This window comes from Ranitomeya imitator, chromosome 4 (assembly GCF_032444005.1).
Source record: "Ranitomeya imitator isolate aRanImi1 chromosome 4, aRanImi1.pri, whole genome shotgun sequence".
Lineage (NCBI taxonomy): Eukaryota > Metazoa > Chordata > Amphibia > Anura > Dendrobatidae > Ranitomeya > Ranitomeya imitator.
Genome location: NC_091285.1, coordinates 538119873 through 538144855, shown reverse-complemented (window position 1 = coordinate 538144855; position 24983 = coordinate 538119873).

Here is a 24983-nt window from a genome sequence, read left to right as displayed (position 1 = left end):
CATGGTGATGTTCCATTTTTGTCTATTTCGTCATCCATTCCTTCTGACATCCCAGAGTTCTTGTCGGACTTTCAGGATGTATTTGAGGAGTCCAAGTCTGATGCCCTACCTCCGCATAGGAATTGTGATTGTGCTATCGATTTGATTCCTGGTAGTAAATTCCCTAAGGGTCGTTTATTTAATTTGTCCGTACCTGAACACACCGCTATGCGCAGTTATGTGAAGGAGTCCCTGGAGAAGGGACATATTCGCCCATCGTCGTCACCATTGGGAGCAGGGTTCTTTTTTGTAGCCAAGAAGGATGGTTCGCTAAGACCGTGTATTGATTACCGCCTTCTTAATAAGATCACTGTTAAGTTTCAGTATCCCTTGCCATTGATTTCTGACTTGTTTGCTCGGATTAAGGGGGCTAGTTGGTTTACTAAGATTGATCTTCGTGGTGCGTATAATCTGGTGAGAATCAGGCAGGGAGATGAATGGAAAACGGCATTTAATACGCCCGAGGGTCATTTTGAGTATCTGGTGATGCCGTTCGGACTTGCCAATGCTCCATCTGTTTTTCAGTCTTTTATGCATGACATTTTCCGTGAGTATCTGGATAAATTCTTGATTGTTTACTTGGATGACATTTTGATCTTCTCAGATGATTGGGAGTCTCATGTGAAGCAAGTCAGAATGGTTTTCCAGGTACTGCGTGCTAATTCCTTGTTCGTGAAGGGATCAAAGTGTCTCTTCGGTGTGCAGAAAGTTTCATTTTTGGGGTTCATCTTTTCCCCTTCTACTATCGAGATGGATCCGGTTAAGGTTCAGGCCATCCAGGATTGGACTCAGCCGACATCTCTAAAAAGTCTGCAGAAATTCCTGGGCTTTGCTAATTTTTATCGTCGCTTCATCTGTAATTTTTCTAGCATTGCCAGACCATTTACCGATTTGACCAAGAAGGGTGCTGATTTGGTTAATTGGTCTTCTGCTGCCGTGGAAGCTTTTCAGGAGTTGAAGCGTCGTTTTTGCTGTGCCCCTGTGTTGTGTCAACCTGATGTTTCTCTTCCGTTCCAGGTCGAGGTTGATGCTTCTGAGATTGGTGCAGGGGCGGTTTTGTCACAGAGAGGTTCTGGTTGCTCAGTGTTCAAACCATGTGCTTTCTTTTCCAGGAAATTTTCTGCTGCTGAGCGTAATTATGATGTGGGCAACCGAGAGTTGCTGGCCATGAAGTGGGCATTCGAGGAGTGGCGTCATTGGCTTGAGGGTGCTAAGCATCGCGTGGTGGTTTTGACTGATCATAAGAACCTTACTTATCTTGAGTCTGCCAAGCGCTTGAATCCTAGACAGGCCCGTTGGTCGTTATTTTTTGCTCGTTTTGATTTTGTGATTTCATACCTTCCGGGCTCTAAAAATGTGAAGGCGGATGCTCTGTCTAGGAGTTTTGTGCCCGACTCTCCGGGGTTATCTGAGCCGGCGAGTATCCTCAAGGAAGGAGTCATTGTGTCTGCCATCTCCCCTGATTTGCGGAGAGTGTTGCAGAAATTTCAGGCTAATAAACCTGATCGTTGTCCGGCCGAGAAACTGTTCGTCCCTGATAGGTGGACTAGTAAAGTTATCTCTGAACTTCATTGTTCGGTGCTGGCCGGTCATCCAGGAATCTTTGGTACCAGGGAGTTGGTTGCTAGATCCTTCTGGTGGCCATCTCTGTCACGGGATGTGCGTGCTTTTGTGCAGTCCTGTGGAATTTGTGCTAGGGCTAAGCCCTGCTGTTCACGTGCCAGTGGGTTGCTTTTGCCCTTGCCGATCCCGAAGAGGCCTTGGACACATATTTCGATGGATTTCATTTCTGACCTTCCCGTTTCTCAAAAAATGTCGGTCATTTGGGTGGTCTGTGATCGCTTTTCTAAAATGGTCCATCTGGTGCCCTTGGTTAAATTGCCTTCCTCCTCTGATTTGGTGCCTTTGTTCTTCCAGCATGTGGTTCGTTTACATGGCATTCCTGAGAATATTGTTTCTGACAGAGGTTCCCAGTTTGTCTCGAGGTTCTGGCGAGCCTTTTGTGGTAGGATGGGCATTGACCTATCTTTTTCCTCGGCCTTCCATCCTCAGACTAATGGCCAGACCGAACGAACCAATCAGACCTTGGAAACATATCTGAGATGTTTTGTTTCCGCTGACCAGGATGATTGGGTGTCATTTTTGCCGTTGGCTGAGTTCGCCCTTAATAATCTCCTAAATTTAAACCTCGTTTTATTGGTCCGTATAGGATTTCTGAGATTCTCAATCCGGTGTCTTTTCGTCTGACCCTCCCAGACTCCTTTTCCATACATAATGTATTCCATAGGTCGTTGTTGAGGAGATACGTGGCACCTATGGTTCCATCTGTGGAGCCTCCTGCCCCTGTTTTGGTGGAGGGGGAATTGGAGTATATTGTGGAGAAGATTTTGGATTCTCGTGTCTCTAGACGGAAACTCCAGTATTTGGTCAAATGGAAGGGTTATGCTCAGGAAGATAATTCCTGGGTTTTTGCCTCTGATGTCCATGCCCCAGATCTTGTTCGTGCCTTTCATGTGGCTCATCCTGGTCGGCCTGGGGGTTCTGGTGAGGGTTCGGTGACCCCTCCTCAAGGGGGGGGTACTGTTGTGAATTCTGTGGCCGAGTTCACTTCTGTGGTCACAAGTGGTATTGCAGTCTCTGGGCTTCCTCCCTCAGGTGTTTTGGTGAGCTCGTTGGCTGCCTTGCTATTTAGCTCCACCTGAGTCTGTCTTCCTTGCTCCTTGTCAATGTTCCAGTGTTGGATCTGAGCTACTGCATCTTTCCTTGGGCCTGCTGCTCTGCTAGATAAGTGCTTCTAGTTTGTTTTCTGTTTTTTCTGTCCAGCTTGCTATTAACTTTTGCTGGAAGCTCTGAGAAGCAAAGGGGTGCACCGCCGTGCTGTTAGTTCGGCACGGTGGGTCTTTTTGCCCCTTTGCGTGGTTTTCGTTTTAGGGTTTTTTGTAGACTGCATAGTTCTCTTTGCTATCCTCGCTCTGTCTAGAATATCGGGCCTCACTTTGCTGAATCTATTTCATTCCTACGTTTGTCTTTTCATCTTGCTAACAGTCATTATATGTGGGGGGCTGCCTATTCCTTTGGGGTATTTCTCTGAGGTAAGTCAGGCTTGTATTTCTATCTTCAGGCTAGTCAGCTCCTCAGGCAGTGCCGAGTTGCATAGGTAGTTGATAGGCGCAATCCACTGCTGCTTATAGTTGTGTGAGGATAGATCAGGTACTGCAGTCTACAGAGATTCCACGTCTCAGAGCTCGTCCTATTGTTTTTGGTTATTGCCAGATCTCTGTATGTGCGCTGATTACTGCACGCTGTGTTGCCTGATTGCCAGCCATAACAGGAGTACAGTAAGAGGGCAAGCCATGTAGTCTGTCACCATCTGACGGAACGGTTGCCTCCTGCTGACTGGAGCCGCCGGTGATGGTGTAGACATTTGGGGCGGGCACACAAAAGTGTGCCAGAGTTGTGCCATACTGGGCTTGCCTTGGGCAGAGGCACTGCTTCTGCTCCCTCTTTGGGCAGAGCCTCCCCCACTGCCTCGACGCACTGAGCTGCTTTGTAAAGCACTAGCAGCACTCCTCTCAGTTGGACAGGAGAAGATGATGGAATTCACCAGTGTGTCGTGGTACTCCCGCAATTTACGCTCCCGGGTCAACGCAGGGATCAGGTTTTGGACGTTGTCCCGGTAGCGAGGATCGAGGAGGGTGAACACCCAATAATCAGGCATGTTGAGAATGTGGTCGATGCGGCGGTCGTTTCTCAGGCACTGCAGCATGAAATCCACCATGTGCTGCAGAGTGCCAACTGGCCCAGAAACGCTGTCCCCTGCTTGAGACATGATCTCTGCCCGCTCGTCATCACCCCACCCTCGCTGTACACACTGACCACTGGACAATTGTGTCACTCCCTCCTCTGGACGGAGCTCTTCCTCCTCCATTGACTCCTCCTCATCCTCCTCACAAATTGGCCCCTGCGTACCCCTTTGTGAGGAACCACGTGGCGCTGACTCTCCAGAAGCTGATGGAAAAGGTGACTCCTCATCCTCCACCTCTTCCACAACATCATCCCTTAACCCTTGCAAAGTTTGCTGAAGCAGGCAGATAAGGGGGACAGTCATGCTGACTAGTGCATCATCTGCACTTGCCATCCGCGTGGAATAATCAAAAGGACGCAAAACCTGGCAGACGTCCTTCATAGTGGCCCACTCTGTGGTTGTGAAGTCTGATCGGCGCTGACTGCGACTTCTTTGCGCCTGATGCAGCTGGTACTCCATAACTGCTTGCTGCTGCTCACACAACCGCTCCAACATATGTAACGTGGAATTCCACCGGGTAGGTAGGTCACATATGATGCGGTGTTCCGGAAGGCGGAATCGGCGCTGCAGAGCAGCAATGCGGGATCTGGCCAAGCTGGAACGCCGCAAGTGAGCACACTCTAGGCGGACCTTGTGCAGCAGGGCATCAAGATCCGGATAGTCCCTCAGAAAACTCTGCACAACCAAATTGAGCACATGTGCCAGACATGGGATGTGAGTGAGGTTGCCAAGGGCCAAAGCTGCCACCAGATTTCGGCCATTGTCACACACTACCATGCCTGGCTGGAGATTCGCTGGCAGTAACCATACATCGCTCTCCTGCTTGATGGCATTCCAGAGCTCCTGCGCTGTGTGGCTTCGATGCCCCAATGAAACTAGTTTCAAGACGGCCTGCTGACGTTTGGCCACGGCTGTGCTCATGTCGGTCATAGGTAAACGTTCACGGGTCCATGTGGAGGTGGACTGTGACGGATCCTGCAGAGAGGAATCTGAGGAACTGGTGTACGAGGAGAAGTCGATGCGTACAGACTGGATTCCTGCAATCCTTGGAGTGGGCAGGACACGTCCTGCGCCACTCGCAAGATCTGTACCTGGCTCAACAACATTAACCCAATGGGCAGTGAGGGAAACATATCGCCCCTGTCCATGCTGACTGGTCCACGCATCGGTGGTGAGGTGGACCTTGCTACTGACGGCGTTCAGTAGCGCATGTTTTATGTTTGCCTCAACATGCCTGTGCAGGGCAGGGACAGCCTGCCTGCTGAAGTAAAAGCGGCTGGGCACCTTGTACTGTGGGACTGCCAATGCCATCAAGTCACGGAAGCTGTCAGTCTCCACCAGCCTGAACGAGAGCATTTCCAGGGACAACAGTTTGGCAATGCCTGCATTCAGAGCCTGTGCTCGGGGGTGGTTGGCCGAGAATGCCCGCCTTTTCTCCCATGCCTGTACTACCGATGGCTGTAGAGTAGACTGGGAGTGTGAGGATGACTGGGAAGGTGGTGCTGTGGGTGGAATTACACAAGGTCTCTGGACAACAGTGCCAGAGGTTCTTCCATGGCGATCCTGGGAGGAAGCCAAACCAGCTGTGCGTGAGCTGGAGGAAGAGGCAACACGAGCTGAAGAGGTGGTAGCTGCCGCTGTTGGTTGGCCTACATCTTCAGTCTGTTTCTGTAACTCCACCGCGTGCCTGGTCCGCACATGTTTCCACATATTTGTGGTATTGAGGTTGCTGACATTTTTCCCTCTTTTTACTTTCTGATGACACAGCTTGCATTTGACAAAACAAATGTCATCTGCAACTGTGTCAAAAAAGGACCAGGCACTGCAAGTCTTGGGAGCGCCCTTTTTGGCTTTGGAAAGAGACAGGCTCCTAACGGGTGCCAAAGTGGAGGCTACAGGCTCCGCAGTCTTCCCCCTCCCTCTCCCTCTTTGGCCCGTAAGGGGAATCTCTTCCTCAGAGCTGCTCCCACCACCTTCCTGTTCCTCACGCCACGATGGGTCAAGGACCTCATCATCTCCACTACCCTCTGCCACCAACTGCTCCTCCTGGGTAGTCTCGGCAGCACAGTACGCATCAGAAAGCGGCACCTGAGTTTCATCATCAGATGCGTACTGAAGCTGTGGTCACCGGAGGCACTGGCCCACCTGCCTCTTCAGAGTCAGAGAGAAAAAGCTGTTGGGCATCACTGCACACTGCCTCTTCTTCCATTTCTCCAATGCTGCTTGGCTGGCCCCCTGTTTCCAAGCCAAGAGATTCAGAGAACAGAAGTAGAGACTGCTCCTGTCCTGGGCTCTCTGACTGCCTGGCCAATTTGGCAGGTGGTTAAGAGACAGATGGCTGCTCTCCAGTGCTCTGTGCCTGAGAGGATGTGGCACTAACTGAAGTCGATGCCGAGGCGTTAGCTGCCATCCACCCGACAACGGCTTCAATTTGGTCTTCACGCAGCAGCGGTGCACGGCGCTCTCCGACAAAGCTGCGCATGAAGGACTGTTCCCTGCTGAAACTGAGTGACGACGAGTCACCGGCGCCCGCAGCAGGCACAGAATCACCACGTCCTCTCCCTGCTCCTCTCCCTGCTCCGCGCCCACGCCCACGTGCCTTACTCCCTGCCCTCTTCATCTTGGTTGACAGATAAAGATAAGCAGAAAAGTACTAAGGCCTTAGTGTGCTTATTCCTGAAATGCTCCTCCTAACAGGTGTAAGAAACACTAATGTTGTAAAGTGTGGACTAAACTTTATTATTTTTCAAATGTGGCCTACAGAAGTGTTAAGTTGTGTTTGGTGAACTTTACTTTTTTTTTTGTGCAGATCGGGCTACAGAGCTAGTTTAAATCACACGGAGACCGTGCAGACAGCCGTAAACGGCGCTGCAAGGCCAAAAAACCCTCCTCTAGGTTATCCTATGTAGTGTTTTTCCACTATTTAGCTGGAGACGGGTGGAAAGACACTAATAGGAATTTTTTTTTTTTAATTTTAAACAGGCTGCACTATTTGAAAAAATGTAAATTGTTTTTCAAGGTATGAGGCAGTAACGCACCCTGAGCTGAATCCAACCGGCTATAGCTGCACACAGACTACAGGGCGAGCTGCGCTCACACAGAGACCGTGCAGACAGCTGTAAACGGCGCTGCAAGGCCCAATAAACCCCCTCTAGGTTATCTAATGTAGTGTTTTTCCACTATTTAGCTGGAGACGGGTGGAAAAACACTAATAGGAATTTTTTTTTTTACATTTTAAACAGGCTGCACTATTTGAAAAAAAGGAAAATTTTTCTCAAGGTATGAGCCAGTAACGAACCCTGAGCTGAATCCAACCGGCTATGGCTGCACACAGACTACAGGGCGAGCTGGGCTCACACGGAGACCGTGCAGACAGCCGTAAACGGCGCTGCAAGGCCCAAAAACCCCCCTCTAGGTTATCCTATGTAGTGTTTTTCCACAATTTAGCTGGAGACGGGTGGAAAAACACTAATAGGGAATTTTTTGTTTAAATTTTTAAACAGGCTGCACTATTTGAAAAAAAGGAAAATTTTTCTCAAGGTATGAGCCAGTAACGAACCCTGAGCTGAATCCAACCGGCTATGGCTGCACACAGACTACAGGGCGAGCTGGGCTCACACGGAGACCGTGCAGACAGCCGTAAACGGCGCTGCAAGGCCCAAAAACCCCCCTCTAGGTTATCCTATGTAGTGTTTTTCCACAATTTAGCTGGAGACGGGTGGAAAAACACTAATAGGGAATTTTTTGTTTAAATTTTTAAACAGGCTGCACTATTTGAAAAAAAGGAAAATTTTTCTCAAGGTATGAGCCAGTAACGAACCCTGAGCTGAATCCAACCGGCTATGGCTGCACACAGACTACAGGGCGAGCTGGGCTCACACGGAGACCGTGCAGACAGCCGTAAACGGCGCTGCAAGGCCCCAAAACCCCCCTCTAGGTTATCCTATGTAGTGTTTTTCCACAATTTAGCTGGAGACGGGTGGAAAAACACTAATAGGGAATTTTTTGTTTAAATTTTTAAACAAGCTGCACTATTTGAAAAAAAGGAAAATTTTTCTCAATGTATGAGCCAGTAACGAACCCTGAGCTGAATCCAACCGGCTATGGCTGCACACAGACTACAGGGCGAGCTGGGCTCACACGGAGACCGTGCAGACAGCCGTAAACGGCGCTGCAAGGCCCAAAACCCCCCCTCTAGGTTATCCTATGTAGTGTTTTTCCACAATTTAGCTGGAGACGGGTGGAAAAACACTAATAGGAAATTTGAGAAAAAATGTGCAGCAGGCTGCACTATGAGCAAAAAAGGACAACTGTGTGAGGCAGTGGGAACCCCCCCTGAGCTGAATACAACCGGGTATATGGCTGCACACAGACTACAGAGTGAGCTGCACACACACACACACACACAGAGACCTTGCAGAACGCTGTTAAAACAGCGCTGCAAGGCAAGAGCAAGGTGAACTGAACAGTGAACACAGCGTTTGCTAAATTAGCCTTGGAAAAGCAAAATAAAGCAATTAGCTATCTTAACTGGCCCTCAGTTAGAACACAGCGTCCTGTCCCTAACTGAAATCACAGCAGAGTGAGCGCAAAATGGCGGCAGCGTTTTTTATAGTGCAGAGTGACATCATTTCAGCAGCCAATCACAGCCTTGCCAGTACTTACATGCCCACCATGCTAAACAGGATGTGCCCACACTTCCAATCATTCCTCATTGGCTGCTGCGTTCTGTTTGAATTCTGGGAACTTCCGATTCCGGTATCCCATACGCGGGAAGTATCGGAATTCGGTATCGGAATTCCGATACCGCAAATATCGGCCGATACCCGATACTTGCGGTATCGGAATGCTCAACACTAATCACATCCAATGATAGAGTATCGGATGCCATATGCTAATGACTAGAGATGAGCAAATGTGTTCAGAAAACATTGGCCAATTTCAAATTTAATCATCATCAGCAAAATTTGGTCACGGTTCGGTAAATCATCACATTTCCACTAATGTTTTTGCTATTACTTTGGCTAGGATAGTGGTACTGTATGATAAGTGTGTGTGTGTGTGTGTGTGTGTGTGTGGCGGGGGGGGGGACGGGGATGTGTTTGATGAAAGGAGGGGGTGTGGAGAGGTTAGAGGAGCAGTGCTCTTTTTTTTCCCCTTAACTTTATGTGTGTTCATTCTGACAGCCAATCAGAGTGCAGAGACCATCCGTAACGTCATGACTCAAGTTGTTCTGTGATTTTCTGCCAAAGTCACATGTCCTTGGCCATATATAAAAGTGGATATCTTGTTTTGCAGGCACCATTTTCTCAGTGTCACAGTGCGGAGAAGCTGCTCCTAATAGTGCTGCACGTGAACTTGTCAGTTAGCTAGATAGAATCCTGTCTTGTGTGATATCGGTCTTACAGCATTGAACTAGATTGTGTGACAGTCTTCCATTTGCTACTTCAAATTGTTTATGATAAAATTGTGTTTTAGTGGCAAATCAGAAGGACATATTTCCACTTAAAAACTGTTAAGCCTAATATTATGCCTGGAGGGTAAATTAGCTAATCCAAATGATTTATGATAAAACTGTTTTAGTGGCAAATTGTTAGGCCTAATATTGGGCTGCAGCATGGAGGACCAATCAGCTAATCCAAATTTTTTGTGCTAAAACTGTGTTTCAGTGTCAAATCAGAAGGCCAGATTTCAAACTAAAAACTGTTAGGTCTAATATTGTGGTGCAGACTGGAGGGTAAATTAGCTAATCCAAATCGTTTGTGATAAAACTGTGATTCAGTGGCAAATCAGAATGCCAGATTTCCACTTAAACATTGTTAGGTATAACAGTGTTGTTCAGGCATATTATCTAAGAAAAGAAATAGTTATTGTTCATTTAGTGACAGGTGACTAACAGCTGTGGGCCTAAGGTTGTGAAATAGCAGATTTTGGGGAGGGCTAATTAGAGCATGAGTGGGAAAAAGCAAAGTCGTGATGATGGAAGGGAGAATAGGCTTGGTGTTCGACATGTACTTGGGTTAGGTATTAACGTTAATGAAAGCTCAACTGAACAAACACAGTCTTGTCTTATCCAAAGACCACTGACAACATCTGTTACTGGAGGGGCTACTCGACTCCCTTTCTTTGGCAGATCGCACAGCAATACGCACAGTAGATAAGGCTCAGAAAGAGCATCTGCCACAGTAGATGGCAAGCGCTGCATCAAGTGGCCTCTCCTCCTCTTCCTCCACCTTAACATCACACACAGTGCAATCCTCAGATGTGGCATCCCAATCACCCTTGTTTCTTCCCCGCATCCAAAATTTCCAACTGCCCAACTGTTTTTGGGGAACCACAGATGGGTCATTATGCAGAGCTCTTCACACATTCTATTCCATAGGCATCAGAGTTCTGGTCCTAAGAATCACATAATCCAGAGGAGGAAAGCATCTGCACCGATGCCCAAAATGTTTTCATGTTGGATCCGGGGTTGGATAAAGTAGAGTCCAAGCAGAATCCAGACCTTCATCACGAGAAGTCAACCACCAAGGTTGGAGGTCATCCCGATGAGATACTAGAGGTGTACGTGGACTGAACTGTATTGTTAGAGCAGGAAGAGAAGGACAGTGACTCTTAGGGTGAGGCGTGTGAGAACAGAGAGGTTGACGATGAGTTTGTAGATCCCACTTGGTGTGAATCCAGAGGTACACAGTTGAGTAGATCAGCAAAGGAAGTGGAGGAGGAGGAAGACGAGGATGTTATGTTGCGTCTTCACACACAGACACGAAGTGATGCAACCATGACAAGCATTGCATCCTCATCCCCAACTCTGGCTGTAACCAGCACCAGTCATGAGTGTGCAGTTCAGATGGGTGGCAAGGGCTGCCTAGCCTGGGCCTTTTTTGAGTATGAAAAGGATGACCCACCTCATGTTATCTGCCAACTGCCAACTAAAAAAAAAGACTCAGGCAAAATTTCAAATAATTTGACTACTACATTTATATATCAACATATGTGCGATCAACATGTGTTAGTCTGGGAATCTCATTGTGCTAGAATGCGGCCTAGCGGGCCTCATCATCCACCGAACGCCCCATCAACCACATCTGCTGCTTCTTCCTCCTCCATCACCATGCAAAGTCTTCTCACACAGGTCTCCAAACACTGTAACTACACTTGTAGTAACTACAGTCGGGTTGAGTGAGAGCCCACTAGCTGTGGACACGACTGCTGCTTTTGTGTCACCTAGCACATCACACCTTTTTCAATCTACGATAACATCTCTGCCTGCACCTCACTCACATTCCATCAGTTTGTCCTGTTTTCCTTACTCCACTCTGTCGCAGCAGCCCTTGGTTCTGCAGTTGTGGTCACTTAAAAAAATGTTTCATCCAACACATGCCAAAGCTAAGAGCTTGAACTTCACCATCTCCAATCTGTTGACCACGGAAATCCTGCCTTTCCACCAGGTAGATACAGATGATTTCAGAAAGTTGATGGGCATTGCAGTCCCCCAGTACAAGTTGCCCAATCACTATTACCTTTCTAAGAAAGCTGTGCCTGTGCTACACCAGCATGTCAAAGATATCTCCTGTTCCCTGAAAAAATCTATGTCTGCCAGGGTGCATTTCACCACTGAAACCTGGACCAGCAAATATGAGCAGGGACGTTACATCTCACTGAATGGGCACCAGGTGACTCTGGTGGCTGTGGGGGCAGGCGGTCAAGGGGCTGCTCCACAAGTCTTTGAATCCCCAACACTTGCGGGACAAATCTCTGTATCTAACACTTTTTCCACTGCTTCTGTCTTCTGCACATCCTCTAGGGCAGTGTTCCCCAACTCCGGTCCTCAAGAGCCACCAACAGGTCATGTTTTGAGGATATCCTTAGTATTGCACAGGTTATTGAATGCTTGCCTGTCCATGTGATGCAATTATCACCTGTGCAATACTAAGGAAATCCCGAAAACATGACCTGTTGGTGGCTCGTGAGGACCGGAGTTGGGGAACACTGCTCTAGGGCATATAGCTGTGATCTCAACCTCTTTTTTAATCTGACACTCATTTCAACAGTGCAGATAGAATCCCCTCCACCTACGTACTGTGCAGCCATGGCTCACTGCAATCAGGCAGTGTTTAAACTAATATGCCTTGGGGATTGCAGCTTAAGAGTTGTGGACAGCTATCCAGGCCAAGTTACAGCAATGGCTGTCTCCACTGAACCTAGAGTCAACAATTTCTCCACCACTATCCCAACCTGGATGCCCTGCTGCAGAAAGCACGGTTGCAGTGTGCTCACTTCTGACGATTGCACCCTGCATGTCATTGACTTGCATCGCCACAGAGGTCTTTCAGCCTACCAGTTAACCATTTCATTTGCAATGTTCCAACATGTTGGAATTCCACTCTGCACATGATGGTAGCAGCGAAGAGCACTGTTGCAGTATGTTCTTTTGCATAGCTTTGGCCAATGCAGTCCGGACATGGTGCAAATCACACTTGTGTAGTGTGCACAGATGAAGGGCCTCTGCACCCTTCTGCACAGTTTTGATTTAGCTACTGAGATAGTTACACAAATTCAAAAAAGAAGGCAGCGCTCCATATCCTTGGTGAAAAAAGTTCAGGATTTATTCAACCCATATGTCTGGGCGACGTTTCGGATCTGAATGAGTCGTTCTCAAGCAGTGGTTGTTACAACAGGGTGCATGTTTATAGGTATCTTAACAATCCTTAATTACAGCCAATCACACACAGTATATTCATAAAGTGCAGTACATCATATCATATTATACAGTCATCAAGATGCATTATTCCATATTACCATTTCATATAGTTTACATAATGTGCACAAGTAGAGGACGAGAACAAACATGTGTTCCCTGGGGTAAAAGGAAATACAATATTGAATAGAGTGATGATGAGCTAGACAGTAATTGTGACAATGAATGAATTGTTTATCTATGTGAGCACGGAACACTTTGGCATTTGTGCACTTTATGTAAAGTATAGGAAATGGTAATATGGAATAATGCACCTTGATGACTTGATGAATATATAATGTGATTGACTATAATTAAGGATAAATATGCACTCTGTTGTAACACCCACTGCTTGAGAAAGGCTCATTCAGAGCCGAAACATTGCCCAGACATGTGAGTTGAATAAATCCTGTGCGTTTTTCCACCAAGGAAAAGGTGTGCTGCCTTCTTTTTTGAATTTGTGTACATTTTGGACAATCATTGGGCAGGTTGCCTGGGGGCCTTGCACCCGAAGATAAGGAATTGTGCTGTTCCTATTTTTTATTACTATACTAAGATAGTTAGTTATCACGATCCATTTTTGGATTCATGGCAGCTCTGGTTCCACTATGTTTTAAATGTAGCTTTATTCAATTCAGGCCAGAGGGGGTTAATGTCAGTTTCTCTTGCTGGCAATCTATTGCAACTGCAGAGTTGCTAGGTCAGCTGATGTGGGTTTTTACCACTCCCACCCTCCTTTAAATGGTCACCTTTTTCATCAGCTGACTGTTGGTGATAGAGTTTTTCTATGGAGACCAGTCTTGTAGTTGCAGCTCTCTGGTGTCAGCTACTTCTGAAGTTTGAAGTTCTGCTTCTGTGTTATCTGTGGTGTGGAGCTTGGCAGCGGAGTCTGGAAGCTAAGTATAGTGTTTATTCCTTGTCCATCTCATGTTTGTCACTGTCCACTGTGTTGTACCATTTGCAGTGGTGAGGCTAGCACCCTGCCGGCCAGTGCACTAGCCATGGCAGTGCTAGGTGGCAGATAGGGATAAGGTTCCTGATGACGGTGGGGGGGAAGGACCCACTTAGGGCTTTAGTAGAGTGCAGGGACAGGCTCAGGTTTGAGCAGGAGGTGACCATTCCTCATTCCCTATCGGTAGGGCCTTCCTCTCCCCTTTACAATCCCGTTGTGTGTGTGTTGTGCTCTTTGCTGACAGACCCTTGGTGGGATCGTAACATTATCACCAACCCATACTTTTTTCCAGTGAACTGATGGCTCAAGCACAGGCTTTTGCTCAGCTGATCCAGACCCTCACGGATGAGGTTAAGGAGCTGCGGTGTCTGGTGGTGCAGCAGCTTCAGCAGGGTTCTGGGTCTCGACTCATGTCCAGGCTCAACCGGAACCCAAGATATCTCTCCCTGACAGGTTCTCTGAAGGGAGAGATATATTTTTGGTTTTTAAGGAGGCCTGTAAGCTATATTTCAGGCTCCGCCCTCCTCATTCTTCAGGGAGTGAGGAACAGCGTATGGGGACTATAGACTCCCTTCTCAAGGGTGATCCCCAATCTTGGGAATTCTCCCTCCTGACCGATTCACCATCTTTGCGGTCGATGGACTAGTTTTTTGTGGCATTGGTGCTTGTGTATCAGGATCCTGATGGTGTCTCCCTGGCTGAGTCTAGAATCAGTAAAATCAAGCAGGGGGACCGGCTGAGGAGTACTGCTCAGAGATTAGTAGATGGGCCACTGACCCTGCTCTTTGGAGTCATTTCTGTCAGGGTCTGTCAGCTAGGCTTCAGAATACTCTGGAATAGGGTTGAGCGACCTTGACCTTTTTAGAGTCGAGTCGTATTTCGCGAAACCCGACTATTTTAGAAGTCGAGTCGAGTGGAATCGGCCGATTATCGCGAAAAGTCGGGTATCGCCCGAAACACGAAACCCAATGCAAGTCAATGGGGGAGCATAGTCGGCAGTGAGTGGAGGCCAGGAAAACACCTACACTGCCCATTTTAATGGCAAAAACATCCATTCTTGTTACTGAAGCTTGTCAATCGTAATTTAGCTTATAATAATTGGAAGGCATTTGAAATTGGGGGTCATTTGGCTAAAGTTGTGGGGGGTAGGGCTGGTTCAAGTAATTAGTGGGCCCAGGAAATCTGGAATACGTCACGGCAGTGGAGCAGGGAGAGGTAAGTATTTAAACTTTGCAAGTGCCGTGATCCTGAGCAAGCAGGGGGGGCCCACTAGTTGGCATTGGCACTGGCACAGGGCCCCTCAAAGTACAGCGGTGTGTTTGCACGGCGGGGGCGCCTCCCACCGGCAGCAACACTTTTGCGTACTATGAGAGGCCCTGTGCCAGTGACGTCGCCAACTAGTATTCCTCCCCCACCTGATGAAGGAACCTGCACTTTCATCTGCACCTTCCTCTTTGTCCCCGTGTAAGGTGGTATGGTATGCGGGAAGAGGAACCTGACTTTCAGCAGGGTCACAATCTTGCTGTGTAGCGTGCACGGGGAATTTTGCGTTATGGGTCAATGTACCAGCAGACTCATCTATCACTGGCTGGGCAATGGGCAGGATGAGGAGGAAACACAGATATAGGCCCAAAGAATAAAGTTGGCTAAATGCAGTTCAAAATTGGTAACACAGGACTAACCAGGGGGCATGTTGTGAATTCTGTGGCTGAGTTCACTTCTGTGGTCACAAGTGGTATTGCAGTCTCTGGGCTTCCTCCCTCAGGTGTTTTGGTGAGCTCGTTGGCTGCCTTGCTATTTAGCTCCACCTGAGTCTGTCTTCCTTGCTCCTTGTCAATGTTCCAGTGTTGGATCTGAGCTACTGCATCTTTCCTTGGGCCTGCTGCTCTGCTAGATAAGTGCTTCTAGTTTGTTTTCTGTTTTTTCTGTCCAGCTTGCTATTAACTTTTGCTGGAAGCTCTGAGAAGCAAAGGGGTGCACCGCCGTGCTGTTAGTTCGGCACGGTGGGTCTTTTTGCCCCTTTGCGTGGTTTTCGTTTTAGGGTTTTTTGTAGACTGCATAGTTCTCTTTGCTATCCTCGCTCTGTCTAGAATATCGGGCCTCACTTTGCTGAATCTATTTCATTCCTACGTTTGTCTTTTCATCTTGCTAACAGTCATTATATGTGGGGGGCTGCCTATTCCTTTGGGGTATTTCTCTGAGGTAAGTCAGGCTTGTATTTCTATCTTCAGGCTAGTCAGCTCCTCAGGCAGTGCCAAGTTGCATAGGTAGTGATAGGCGCAATCCACTGCTGCTTATAGTTGTGTGAGGATAGATCAGGTACTGCAGTCTACAGAGATTCCACGTCTCAGAGCTCGTCCTATTGTTTTTGGTTATTGCCAGATCTCTGTATGTGCGCTGATTACTGCACGCTGTGTTGCCTGATTGCCAGCCATAACAGTACAAGGAGCCACACCAATGATTCCCAATAGAGGGAAAAAAGAAATCCTGACATCATTTTTTTTTCTTAGCTCTGTCTTCAGTCTTTTTTTTCCCCTAGACATTAGAGTGCTTCAGGACACAGCTGTGGACATGGATATTCAGGCTCTGTGCTCCTCAATGGATAATCTCGTTGTAAATGTACAAAAGATTCAAGATACTATTGATCAGAAATCGATGCTAGAACCAAGAATTCCGATTCCTGATTTGTTTTTTGGTGACAGAACTAAGTTCCTGAGCTTCAGAAATAATTGTAAGCTATTTTTGGCCTTGAAACCTCATTCTTCTGGTAATCCTATTCAACAGGTTTTGATTATTATTTCTTTTTTGCGCGGCGACCCACAGGACTGGGCGTTTTCTCTTGCACCAGGAGATTCTGCATTGAGTAATGTTGATGCATTTTTCCAGGCGCTGGGATTGCTTTACGATGAGCCTAATTCAGTGGATCAGGCTGAAAAAATCTGCTGGCTTTATGCCAGGGTCAGGATGATGTAGAAGTATATTGTCAGAAATTTAGGAAGTGGTCAGTACTCACTCTGTGGAATGAATCTGCACTAGCGGCTTTGTTCAGAAAGGGTCTCTCTGAAGCTCTTAAGGATGTAATGGTGGGATTTCCTATGCCTGCTGGTTTGAATGAGTCTATGTCCTTGGCCATTCAGATCGGTCGTCGCTTGCGCGAGCGTAAATCTGTGCACCATCTGGCGGTATTGTCTGAGAGTAAACCTGAGCCTATGCAGTGCGACAGGACTATGACTAAAGTAGAACGGCAAGAACACAGACGTCTGAACAGACTGTGTTTCTATTGTGGTGATTCTACTCATGCTATTTCTAATTGTCCTAAACGCACTAGGCGGTTCGATAGCTCTGCCGTTATTGGTACTGTACAGTCCAAATTCCTTTTGTCCATTACCTTAATGTGCTCTTTGTCATCGTATTCTGTCATGGCGTTTGTGGATTCAGGCGCTGCCCTGAATCTGATGGATTTGGATTATGCTAAACGTTGTGGATTTTTCTTGGAGCCTTTGCGGTGTCCTATTCCGTTGAGAGGAATTGATGCTACACCTTTGGCCAAGAATAAGCCTCAGTACTGGGCCCAGCTGACCATGTGCATTGCTCCTGCACATCAGGAAGTTATTCGCTTTCTGGTACTGCATAATTTGCATGATGTGGTCGTGTTGGGGTTGCCATGGCTACAAACCCATAATCCAGTATTGGATTGGAACTCTATGTCGGTAACCAGCTGGGGTTGTCAGGGAGTACATGGTGATGTTCCATTTTTGTCTATTTCGTCATCCATTCCTTCTGACATCCCAGAGTTCTTGTCGGACTTTCAGGATGTATTTGAAGAGTCCAAGTCTGATGCCCTACCTCCGCATAGGAATTGTGATTGTGCTATCGATTTGATTCCTGGTAGTAAATTCCCTAAGGGTCGTTTATTTAATTTGTCCGTACCTGAACACACCGCTATGCGCAGTTATGTGAAGGAGTCCCTGGAGAAGGGACATATTCGCCCATCGTCGTCACCATTGGGAGCAGGGTTCTTTTTTGTAGCCAAGAAGGATGGTTCGCTAAGACCGTGTATTGATTACCGCCTTCTTAATAAGATCACTGTTAAGTTTCAGTATCCCTTGCCATTGATTTCTGACTTGTTTGCTCGGATTAAGGGGGCTAGTTGGTTTACTAAGATTGATCTTCGTGGTGCGTATAATCTGGTGAGAATCAGGCAGGGAGATGAATGGAAAACGGCATTTAATACGCCCGAGGGTCATTTTGAGTATCTGGTGATGCCGTTCGGACTTGCCAATGCTCCATCTGTTTTTCAGTCTTTTATGCATGACATTTTCCGTGAGTATCTGGATAAATTCTTGATTGTTTACTTGGATGACATTTTGATCTTCTCAGATGATTGGGAGTCTCATGTGAAGCAAGTCAGAATGGTTTTCCAGGTACTGCGTGCTAATTCCTTGTTCGTGAAGGGATCAAAGTGTCTCTTCGGTGTGCAGAAAGTTTCATTTTTGGGGTTCATCTTTTCCCCTTCTACTATCGAGATGGATCCGGTTAAGGTTCAGGCCATCCAGGATTGGACTCAGCCGACATCTCTAAAAAGTCTGCAGAAATTCCTGGGCTTTGCTAATTTTTATCGTCGCTTCATCTGTAATTTTTCTAGCATTGCCAGACCATTGACCGATTTGACCAAGAAGGGTGCTGATTTGGTTAATTGGTCTTCTGCTGCCGTGGAAGCTTTTCAGGAGTTGAAGCGTCGTTTTTGCTGTGCCCCTGTGTTGTGTCAACCTGATGTTTCTCTTCCGTTCCAGGTCGAGGTTGATCCTTCTGAGATTGGTGCAGGGGCGGTTTTGTCACAGAGAGGTTCTGGTTGCTCAGTGTTCAAACCATGTGCTTTCTTTTCCAGGAAATTTTCTGCTGCTGAGCGTAATTATGATGTGGGCAACCGAGAGTTGCTGGCCATGAAGTGGGCATTCGAGGAGTGGCGTCATTGGCTTGAGGGTGCTAAGCATCGCGTGGTGGTTTTGACTGATCATAAGAACCTTACTTATCTTGAGTCTGCCAAGCGCTTGAATCCTAGACAGGCCCGTTGGTCGTTATTTTTTGCTCGTTTTGATTTTGTGATTTCATACCTTCCGGGCTCTAAAAATGTGAAGGCGGATGCTCTGTCTAGGAGTTTTGTGCCCGACTCTCCGGGGTTATCTGAGCCGTCGAGTATCCTCAAGGAAGGAGTCATTGTGTCTGCCATCTCCCCTGATTTGCGGAGAGTGTTGCAGAAATTTCAGGCTAATAAACCTGATCGTTGTCCGGCCGAGAAACTGTTCGTCCCTGATAGGTGGACTAGTAAAGTTATCTCTGAACTTCATTGTTCGGTGCTGGCCGGTCATCCAGGAATCTTTGGTACCAGGGAGTTGGTTGCTAGATCCTTCTGGTGGCCATCTCTGTCACGGGATGTGCGTGCTTTTGTGCAGTCCTGTGGAATTTGTGCTAGGGCTAAGCCCTGCTGTTCACGTGCCAGTGGGTTGCTTTTGCCCTTGCCGGTCCCGAAGAGGCCTTGGACACATATTTCGATGGATTTCATTTCTGACCTTCCCGTTTCTCAAAAAATGTCGGTCATTTGGGTGGTCTGTGATCGCTTTTCTAAAATGGTCCATCTGGTGCCCTTGGTTAAATTGCCTTCCTCCTCTGATTTGGTGCCTTTGTTCTTCCAGCATGTGGTTCGTTTACATGGCATTCCTGAGAATATTGTTTCTGACAGAGGTTCCCAGTTTGTCTCGAGGTTCTGGCGAGCCTTTTGTGGTAGGATGGGCATTGACCTATCTTTCTCCTCGGCCTTCCATCCTCAGACTAATGGCCAGACCGAACGAACCAATCAGACCTTGGAAACATATCTGAGATGTTTTGTTTCCGCTGATCAGGATGATTGGGTGTCATTTTTGCCGTTGGCTGAGTTCGCCCTTAATAATCGGGCCAGCTCGGCTACCTTGGTCTCTCCATTTTTCTGCAATTCTGGGTTCCATCCTCGTTTCTCTTCAGGACAGGTTGAGTCTTCGGACTGTCCTGGTGTGGATGCTGTGGTGGACAGGTTGCAGCAGATCTGGACTCAGGTAGTGGACAATTTGACCTTGTCCCAGGAGAAGGCTCAGCTTTTCGCTAATCGCAGACGCCGTGTGGGACCCCGACTTCGTGTTGGGGATCTGGTTTGGTTATCTTCTCGTCATATTCCTATGAACGTTTCCTCTCCTAAATTTAAACCTCGTTTTATTGGTCCGTATAGGATTTCTGAGATTCTCAATCCGGTGTCTTTTCGTCTGATCCTCCCAGACTCCTTTTCCATACATAATGTATTCCATAGGTCGTTGTTGAGGAGATACGTGGCACCTATGGTTCCATCTGTGGAGCCTCCTGCCCCTGTTTTGGTGGAGGGGGAATTGGAGTATATTGTGGAGAAGATTTTGGATTCTCGTGTCTCTAGACGGAAACTCCAGTATCTGGTCAAATGGAAGGGTTATGCTCAGGAAGATAATTCCTGGGTTTTTGCCTCTGATGTCCATGCCCCAGATCTTGTTCGTGCCTTTCATGTGGCTCATCCTGGTCGGCCTGGGGGTTCTGGTGAGGGTTCGGTGACCCCTCCTCAAGGGGGGGTACTGTTGTGAATTCTGTGGCTGAGTTCACTTCTGTGGTCACAAGTGGTATTGCAGTCTCTGGGCTTCCTCCCTCAGGTGTTTTGGTGAGCTCGTTGGCTGCCTTGCTATTTAGCTCCACCTGAGTCTGTCTTCCTTGCTCCTTGTCAATGTTCCAGTGTTGGATCTGAGCTACTGCATCTTTCCTTGGGCCTGCTGCTCTGCTAGATAAGTGCTTCTAGTTTGTTTTCTGTTTTTTCTGTCCAGCTTGCTATTAACTTTTGCTGGAAGCTCTGAGAAGCAAAGGGGTGCACCGCCGTGCTGTTAGTTCGGCACGGTGGGTCTTTTTGCCCCTTTGCGTGGTTTTCGTTTTAGGGTTTTTTGTAGACTGCATAGTTCTCTTTGCTATCCTCGCTCTGTCTAGAATATCGGGCCTCACTTTGCTGAATCTATTTCATTCCTACGTTTGTCTTTTCATCTTGCTAACAGTCATTATATGTGGGGGGCTGCCTATTCCTTTGGGGTATTTCTCTGAGGTAAGTCAGGCTTGTATTTCTATCTTCAGGCTAGTCAGCTCCTCAGGCAGTGCCGAGTTGCATAGGTAGTGATAGGCGCAATCCACTGCTGCTTATAGTTGTGTGAGGATAGATCAGGTACTGCAGTCTACAGAGATTCCACGTCTCAGAGCTCGTCCTATTGTTTTTGGTTATTGCCAGATCTCTGTATGTGCGCTGATTACTGCACGCTGTGTTGCCTGATTGCCAGCCATAACAGGGGCATTGCAGTGGAGGACAACTGGAATGAGAGGCTGACACAGAGAGTAGGCCCAAATCAGTAAGTAGTCGAAATGCAGTTCAAAATTGGCAACCATAGTAAACAGGCGGCACAGCTTTGTTCAGTGGAGGAGAACAGCAAGGAGTGGCAGACACCGATAGTAGGCCCCAACCCAACTAGTAGGCCAAATGCAGTCTAACATTAACAACTACTTAACGAGAGCCTGAAAATGGAATTTCAGGACAGGAAACCAGGAGAACAGCAAGGAGCGGCAGACACTGTTAGTAGGCCCCAAACCAACTAGTACGCCAAATGCAGTTGTTCCATTTAACCACTATTTAACAAGAGCCTGAAGATAGAAGCTCAGGAAAGGCAACCTGGAGAACACCTTGGAGTGGAACACACCGTCTCTACACCCCATACCCAATTTGTAGGCCTAATGCAGTGTAGTTTCCAACAACTACTAAACGAGAGCATTAAGATCGAAGCAATGGCGAGGAAACCTGGGGAACACCTTGGAGTGGAAGACACCATCTCTCTACACCCCATACCCAATTTGTAGGCCTAATGCAGTGTAGTTTTCTACAACTACTAAACGAGAGTCGGAAGACCGAAGCAATGTGGATGAAACCTGGGGAACACCTTGGAGTGTAACACACCATCTCTCTACACCCCATACCCAATTTGTAGGCCTAATGCAGTGTAGTTTTCTACAACTACTAAACGAGAGTCGGAAGACCGAAGCAATGTGGACGAAACCTGGGGAACACCTTGGAGTGTAACACACCATCTCTCTACACCCCATAGCCAATTTGTAGGCCTAATGCAGTGTAGTTTCCAACAACTACTAAACGAGAGCCAGAAGATCGAAGCAATGGAGAGGAAACCTGGGGAACACCTTGGAGTGTAACACACCATCTCTCTACACCCCATACCCAATTTGTAGGCCTAATGCAGCGTAGTTTCCAACAACTATTAAACGAGAGCATTAAGATCGAAGCAATGGCAAGGAAACCTGGGGAACACCTTGGAGTGGAACACACCATCTCTCTACACCCCATACCCATTTGTAGGCCTAATGCAGTGTAGTTTCCAACAACTACTAAACGAGAGCATTAAGATCGAAGCAATGGCGAGGAAACCTGGGGAACACCTTGGAGTGGAACACACCATCTCTCTACACCCCATACCCATTTTGTAGGTCTAATGCAGTGTAGTTTCCAACAACTACTAAACGAGAGCCTGAAGATAGAAGCTCAGGAAAGGCAACCTGGAGAACACCTTGGAGTGGAACATACCGTCTCTACACCCCATACCCAATTTGTAGGCCTAATGCAGTGTAGTTTCCAACAACTACTAAACGAGAGCATTAAGATCGAAGCAATGGCGAGGAAACCTGGGGAACACCTTGGAGTGGAACACACCATCTCTCTACACCCCATACCCAATTTGTAGGCCTAATGCAGTGTAGTTTCCAACAACTACTAAACGAGAGCCTGAAGATAGAAGCTCAGGAAAGGCAACCTGGAGAACACCTTGGAGTGGAACACACCGTCTCTACACCCCATACCCAATTTGTAGGCCTAATGCAGTGTAGTTTCCAACAACTACTAAACGAGAGCATTAAGATCGCAGCAATGGCGAGGAAACCTGGGGAACACCTTGGAGTGGAACACACCATCTCTCTACACCCCATACCCATTTTGTAGGCCTAATGCAGTGTAGTTTCCAACAACTACTAAACGAGAGCCTGAAGATAGAAGCTCAGGAAAGGCAACCTGGAGAACACCTTGGAGTGCAACACACCGTCTCTACACCCCATACCCAATTTGTAGGCCTAATGCAGTGTAGTTTCCAACAACTACTAAACGAGAGCATTAAGATTGAAGCAATGGCGAGGAAACCTGGGGAACACCTTGGAGTGGAACACACCATCTCTCTACACCCCATACCCAATTTGTAGGCCTAATGCAGTGTAGTTTTCTACAACTACTAAACGAGAGTCGGAAAACCGAAGCAATGTGGACGAAACCTGGGGAACACCTTGGAGTGTAACACACCATCTCTCTACACCCCATACCCAATTTGTAGGTCTAATGCAGTGTAGTTTTCTACAACTACTAAACAAGAGTCGGAAGACCGAAGCAATGTGGACGAAACCTGGGGCACACCTTGGGGCGGCAGACACCGTTAGTAGGCCCTACCAAAGTTGTACCCCCAATGCAGTTTTAAAGTTCCTAGAGGCTGAAAACAAGACTATTGATGCTCAGCTTTTTTCAAAGGAACACAGCTGAATTGAGTGGCGCAGACAGACACAGGTAGTAGGCCTTAAACCAAAAATGTGGCTCACTGCAGCTTAAAAAAGGTTACAGGGGTACACAGGCAGCATTGCTCTGGGCAGTGGAGGACAATTTCAATAGTGGACCGCAGACAGACTTTGTACGCCTACTATTAAAAAAAGGATGCTCTATGCAATAAAAAATAGGTTCCAGGGGTACACGGGCAGCAGTGGTCTGGTCAGTATAGGAGTAGTAGAAAGAACGGGCCGCAGACAGGCTTCGAAGGCCTAACATAAAAAAATATTGGACTGTAGGCACTTTAACATTGGTTCCAGGGGTACACGGGCAGCAGTAGACTGGTCAGTGTAGTAGTAGTAGAAAGAACGGTCCGCAGACAGGCTTCGAAGGCCTAACATAATAAAATGGGCTGGCTGTTGGCAATTTAAAATTGGTTCCAGGGGTACACGGGCAGCAGTAGACAGGTCATTGGAGGCCTAGTGGAAGGAGGGACCGCAGACAGGCTTCGAAGGCCTAACATAATAAAATTGGACAGGCTGTAGGCACTTTATAATTGGTTCCAGGGGTACACGGGCAGCAGTAGACAGGTCAGTGGAGGCCTAGTGGAAGGACGGACCGCAGACAGGCTTCGAAGGCCTAACATAATAAAATTGGACAGGCTGTAGGCACTTTATAATTGGTTCCAGGAGTACACGGCCAGCAGGAGACAGGTCAGTGTAGTAGTAGTTGAAAGAACGGGCCGCAGACAGGCTTCGAAGGCCTAACATAATAAAATGGGCTTGCTGTAGGCAATTTAAAATTGGTTACAGGGGTACACGGGCAGCAGTAGACAGGTCAGTGGAGGCCTAGTGGAAGGAGGGACCGCAGACAGGCTTCGAAGGCCTAACATAATAAAATTGGACAGGCTGTAGGCACTTTATAATTGGTTCCAGGGGTACACGGGCAGCAGGAGACAGGTCAGTGGAGGCCTAGTGGAAGGAGGGACCGCAGACAGGCTTCGAAGGCCTAACATAATAAAATTGGACAGGCTGTAGGCACTTTATAATTGGTTCCAGGAGTACACGGGCAGCAGGAGACAGGTCAGTGTAGTAGTAGTTGAAAGAACGGGCCGCAGACAGGCTTCGAAGGCCTAACATAATAAAATGGGCTGGCTGTAGGCAATTTAAAATTGGTTCCAGGGGTACACGGGCAGCAGTAGACAGGTCAGTGGAGGCCTAGTGGAAGGAGGGACCACATACAGGCTTCGAAGGCCTAACATAATAAAATTGGACAGGCTGTAGGCACTTTATAATTGGTTCCAGGGGTACACGGGCAGCAGGAGACAGGTCAGTGGAGGCCTAGTGGAAGGAGGGACGGCAGACAGGCTTCGAAGGCCTAATATAATAAAATGGGCTGGCTGTAGGCAATTTAAAATTGGTTCCAGGGGAACACGGGCAGCAGGAGACAGGTCAGTGGAGGCCTAGTGGAAGGAAGGACCGCAGACAGGCTTCGAAGGCCTAACATAATAAAATGGGCTGGCTGTAGGCAATTTAAAATTGGTTCCAGGGGTACATGGGCAGCAGGAGACAGGTCAGTGGAGGCCTAGTGGAAGGAGGGACCGCAGACAGGCTTCGAAGGCCTAACATAATAAAATGGGCTGGCTGTAGGCAATTTAAAATTGGTTCCAGGGGTACACGGGCAGCAGTAGACAGGTCATTGGAGGCCTAGTGGAAGGAGGGACCGCAGACAGGCTTCGAAGGCCTAACATAATAAAATTGGACAGGCTGTAGGC